This window comes from Rhinopithecus roxellana, unplaced genomic scaffold (assembly GCF_007565055.1).
Source record: "Rhinopithecus roxellana isolate Shanxi Qingling unplaced genomic scaffold, ASM756505v1 contig4685, whole genome shotgun sequence".
In the NCBI taxonomy this organism is placed as follows: Eukaryota; Metazoa; Chordata; class Mammalia; order Primates; family Cercopithecidae; genus Rhinopithecus; species Rhinopithecus roxellana.
In genome coordinates this window covers 1-5,477 of record NW_022143473.1, presented here as the reverse complement: position 1 = coordinate 5,477, position 5,477 = coordinate 1, and the positions used below count along the sequence as shown (strand labels likewise).

Here is a 5,477-nt window from a genome sequence, read left to right as displayed (position 1 = left end):
AAAAGTATGTGAATCCTCACCCTATTCCACAGACATTTACAACGAACGGGAAATTGTGGGTAGTCTTTAAACCACCACCACTCTCCACGTTCCTGTTGAATGTTTTAGCTCATCAGGAACATCTTACAGCACTCTGTGTTTTCGGAAATCCGTTACAGATCTGCATATAACTCGGAGCACGCAACCTGACCCCCTTCACACGCATACCCTCTTCCCAGCGAACAGAGCCGGATACCAGTCAAAAGGTGAGGGAACAGGAACAAGGGTAGACTTTCCCTTCAACCACCACAAAACACGCTTCGAGCCCGGAGAGCCCGGGAGAAGAGCGGTACGTTTCGTTTACAGCGATTTCCCACTGACATTGTCAGAGCGAATGTTCCCATGATCCCACGCGCAGTGTTTTACGTCACTGGGACTACCAGCAAGCCGTCAACCACTTGCCACTCAAAGCTGGAAACGGAGGCCAACCGACAGGAGGCCTCTCTCCTTCCCTAATAAATAACTCAGGACACGGATTTTCCCAAAAACACATGGCCGGCGTATTCCACACTTGATAACATTCTAACAAGAGACGCTGTGCAAAGAACGTTCCCCTCAATCGAACTCAGTTTCTAACTTCCCTTAGGGAAAAAGTAGAGCCAGAATTTCCAGAAATCAAGTTCTGGGAGGACACACCACCCTACCTGGCACTATCGCCTGAAACTTGCCTTCCCACAGGTGCTCAGGGAGTCCCCGGCGCCAGCCCCGTCCACCCAGGATGGCGGCAGGGAGCTCAGGCGTCCAGCCACCTGGGCAGCTGCCAAGCAACCCCCGGGTGAACAACCTCAATCCTAGGCCAACCACTTCTGAAACCCCTCCACATGAGAAAACAAGATGCGCGTGACATACCAGCTCCGACTCGAGCCCCTCAGCCGAAGAAAACGAGCAGCGGGACAGACCCGCCAGCTCATGCTCCTTGTTAATGAGCGAATGCTTTGTTCACCACTCATCCCCTTTCTTTTGGGTGTTCCGGTCTCGCTTCTCACGGGTTCTGCTTAAGGGCATTTCTAAAGCTGCTGAGTGTAGAAAGCACCGAGGAGGCTGTGCGCCCACTCCCGTGAGCCTTCCAGGCATCGTCCTCTGCCTTCAGTGAGGCGACGTCCATGGCACACCGAGGAGGCTGTGCTCCTGTCCCCCGTAAGCCTTCCAGGCATCGTCCTCTCCCCTCCAGGGGGGACAGGAGGAACCTTTCAAACCCTTCTTCATCGTGTTTTCATGTCTGTGTTTTCACAAATGTCTCTGCATCTTCTCACTTATCCAGAAGTGAGGGTGAACGCTGAGTTTTTGACAGGAGTCAAGAAACCACACACAGCCCAAAGTGACATTTGTTTCGCCAAAATGATTTGTGTGTGTTCACCTAAAAATGCAGCTCAGTAAAACAGGTGTGTTTCCGCATGTTCTCACTCATAGGTGGGAACTGAACAATGAGATCACTTGGACTCGGGAAGGGGAACATCACGCACTGGGGCCTATCATGGGGAGGGGGGAGGGGGGAGGAGGGAGGGATTGCATTGGGGAGTTATACATGATATAAATGATGAATTGATGGGTGCTGACGAGTTGATGGGTGCAGCACACCAACATGGCATAAGTATACATATGTAACAAACCTGCACGTTATGCACATGTACCCTAGAACTTAAAGTATAATAAAAAAAATAAAAATAAAAAATAATAAAACAGGTGTGTTTTGAGGAATGACTTGAAATTCCCCTGGGGGAACATGTGACAGTTAAATTTCATCCAGTCTGTGCAGGTGTCCACAACCCCCTTCAGTTGGTTGCGCGTGAGTTTCTGTGACTTGGGGATAGTTTTGAAGAAAGAAAATCTGTTGTTGCTGAGGACTTCAGAGGGTGTGCTGGGATTGTGTGGGGCGGACATGGGCGGGGGGCTGAGCGTCCCTACTCCAAAATGCTCTGAAACCTGAAACATTCCGAGCTCTCCCTCATGACACTCTCGAAAGAAATGCTCTTCGGAGCACTTTGGATTTCAGGCTGGGGATGCTCCGTTAGAAAGTGAAATACTGCAAGAGCCTTCTTGCCCCAGGAGCTTGGATGAGGACATGTGGCCTGTGCCGGGCATCCGTGGCGTGCAGCTCTCCTAGACATTCTTTCTACTAAGAGGTGCTCTGCTCTCCTGTGCGTTTCAGTGACATGCCGTGTTTGCTTTGCGTGCACTTGGGTTTTCAGAAGAAAACCGTGTTTGCAGATACACTTGGAGTACAACATTGTTCTTCCTATGAGTGTAGATGCTCCATTAGAGGAGATATGCTCATGCATGTCCGGGTGTTTTGTGGGGAATCAAAGTAGTCACTGGCTCTAGCAAACCTAGAAGATGCCCAAAAGGGGATACACGTGAAAATCTGCGGCAACTGCCATAAATCAGTCGCCTTGTATGATGTGTGGCAAAGTGCTCTGTGTGTTCCGTCTATGGAGAAAATCCGTCCTTTCTATTTTCCCAAGAGGTAACACGTGAAATAGGCTTCAGAAGTTGTCTCATTTTAAAATGGTACCCTCCGTCCACTGTTTTGAGACGATGTCATAGGAACTCACACATCTAATTGTTTTCTCCGTTAGAACGTCCAGGTTTTGTTCTAGTCCCTTTGTTGCCATTACAGTGTCCGCTTCCACTTGATTTAAAGCAGGAAGAGGCCAGCCACGTGGCCTCGCTGGTGCTTCCCAAGCACAGGGTCTCATAAGGTCATGCAGACTTGGTTTGGAGAAGTGTTGTTCTTCCTGATAGAAAACCTATCGTGCCGTTCGCTATTCTCCTGCGGTGTTTCTTCCACCATCAATGTAGCCAGTTTCTCTTGGTTTTTAGTTTATTTGTATTTTCTGAGACAGGGTCTTGCTCTGTCACCCAGGCTGGCATGCGGTGGCGTGATCCCGGGCTCACTGCAGCCTGGACCTCCCTGGCTTAGGCGATGCTCGCACCTCAGTCACCCGAGCAGCTGGGACCTCAGGCACACACCAGCATGCCTGGCTAGTTTTCTTTCCTGTGTTGTAGGGATGGGGTCTTGTGATGTTGCCCAGGTGTGGCTCTGTTTTCTGTTGAGTGTCCAGTGGGTTTTTATGGAGAACCTCTGTATTTGGGTTGGGGGTGTGGCATCCTGGTCAGGAAATTGCCCTCAGGCTTCCTTCCTGCCCGCCCAGCAGGGTCACGAGTGGTGTCTCCACCTGGGCTGGTGTGTGTGCTGGCCGGTAGGGCTTAGTCCTGGACTGCAGACTGGTGTACTGGTCCATGGTCTGTTAGGAACCGGGGTCATAGCAGGAGGTGAGTGGCGGGCGGAGTGAGCGTGACCGCCTGGGCTCTGCCTCCTCTTGGATCGGCGGCAGCATTTAGATTCTCCTAGGCGCTGGGACCCTATTGGAAACTGCATGTGAGGGATCTCGGAGGTGCTCCTGATGGGGATCCAGTGCCTGACCTGAGGTGGAACAGTTGCATTTCAAAACCACCCGTCAGAAAAATTGTCTTCCACGATACCCGTCCCTGGTGCCACAAAGGCTGGGGTCCTTAACCATCTGGAGGGATGTACCGTGTCAGACTCACTGTTGTCGACGGGCTGAAGCCCAGGTTTCGTGAGGTCACGTGTCGGCTTGTAGGACTTTCTCTGGCAGAGATGCGAGTGACTTCTGTTCCCTGTGAGAGGCTCATCTCGGGCTTTATGGCCTGAGGGACGACACCCTGCTTGAACTGATCGAGCAATCGCGCAATCCTCTTACTTTCTGAAACACCTGTGAGTGACTTTTCACTCATTTTTGGAAGAGGTTTCATGCCCTTGCTCCTTGTTAATGAGCGAATGCTTTTGTTGACCCCTCATCCCCTTTCTTTGGGGTGTTCCGGACTGGATTCTCACGGGTTCTGCTTCTAAGGGCATTTCTTTTTTTTTTTTTTTTTTTTTTTTTTTTTTTTTTTTTTTTCCCAAATAAAATCAGTTTATTGTTTAATTGCACCCCACAGCAAGTTCTCTCAGTACAAAGTAACTACTACATACACACAAAATGCTTGTTAATGTAATAATTTCCCTGGCTCATCCAACGTGCAATGCACACGACTTCAAAGACTACAATTTGGGGCAAGTGTACATGAAATGAGAAAACAGCTCTCCAAGTTTCAAAATCTGCTCTTACGTTATTTATATGACACTCAGGTCGTACACTTGGTAAGATGTTGCACTGTCATTTGATTATCAGTCTACCTCACAATGTACATTACCAGATGCCAATTTGAGGGACCGTAAGATAAAACTTTAGTACTGCATTTCTTAATGGGCTGAATAAGTTAACTACAATTAAGTTTGCTTTACATCCTGTTGAAGACCTCTTTGCAGCCCCAGAACCTAACAATATCTGGCAGGCTCCAAGAATGCTCATCAGGTGAAATGATGGCACATTAAAAAAAAAAAAAAAAGGAGCCAGTTGGAGCCAGTTACTTCAGCTTAAGTCATTCGGAGCCAGACATCTGAAGAATGACCAAAATCAAATCTTTATTTTTATAACTGTATAAATGTGATCCAAATGTGTCCACCACTAGTTTTTCAGAAAGAAACATGCTATAAATAAGCAAACTACATCTGCTCACTGATGTGTATGGACTCCCTAGATGTCTCATTGGGCTTAATTACAGACCACTCACAGTAATAGATTTTTAGTGTAAAGTGTAGCATGATGTTAAGCCATTTTAGCTTTTACACATACATGTTGCACTTCTGGCTGATAATGGAGAAAATTTGCAGCATTATACTGTTAAGCTAGGTTGCATCCATCCCTTTAAATGGCATCAATATCGATGTCGTCATCCTTGTTGTCCGACTTCACGGTTTCCACTTTCGGTACACTGGCAGTCTTCGAATATACCACCTCAATGTTCTCATCTTCATCATCTTCTTCACCACCAGACGATTCTTCCTCTGCTTCCTTCAACCATTTTATAAACGGTTCTGCTTTGACACGAATCTACACTGAGGAAGCTCAAAGGCGTCGAATGGATGAAATCAGTGACCATGCAAAAGTTCTGACACTCAGTGATGATTGGAAAGAACAATTGAGGAGCGGGTCAATATCCTGTTTGATTTTGTTAAGAAAAAGAAAGAAGAGGGTATTATTGATTCACTGACAAAGAAATTGTTGCTGAAGCAGAAAGACGGATGTAAAAGCCATGGGCCCTCTTGTTCTGACTGAAGTTCTTTTTAATGAGAAGATTAGAGAACAGATTAAGAAATACAGGCGCCATTTCCTACGATTTTGTACAACAACAAAAAAGCTCAACGGTACCTTCTTCATGGTTTGGAGTGTGTGGTAGCAATGCATCAAGCTCAGCTTATCTCCAAGATTCCACATATCTTGAAGGAGTTGTACGACGCAGACCTTTTGAAGAAGAGGTCATCACCAGTTGGTCGGAAAAGGCCTCTAAGAAATATTTCTCCAAGAATGCCAAAG

The 5,477-nt window shown here is 47.4% G+C and overlaps 1 pseudogene; it reads left to right on the top strand.

Annotated features, from left to right (window-relative positions):
* Positions 1-4,827: 4,827 nt before the first annotated feature.
* Positions 4,828-5,470, top strand: LOC115896063 (annotated as a pseudogene).
* Positions 5,471-5,477: the final 7 nt, after the last annotated feature.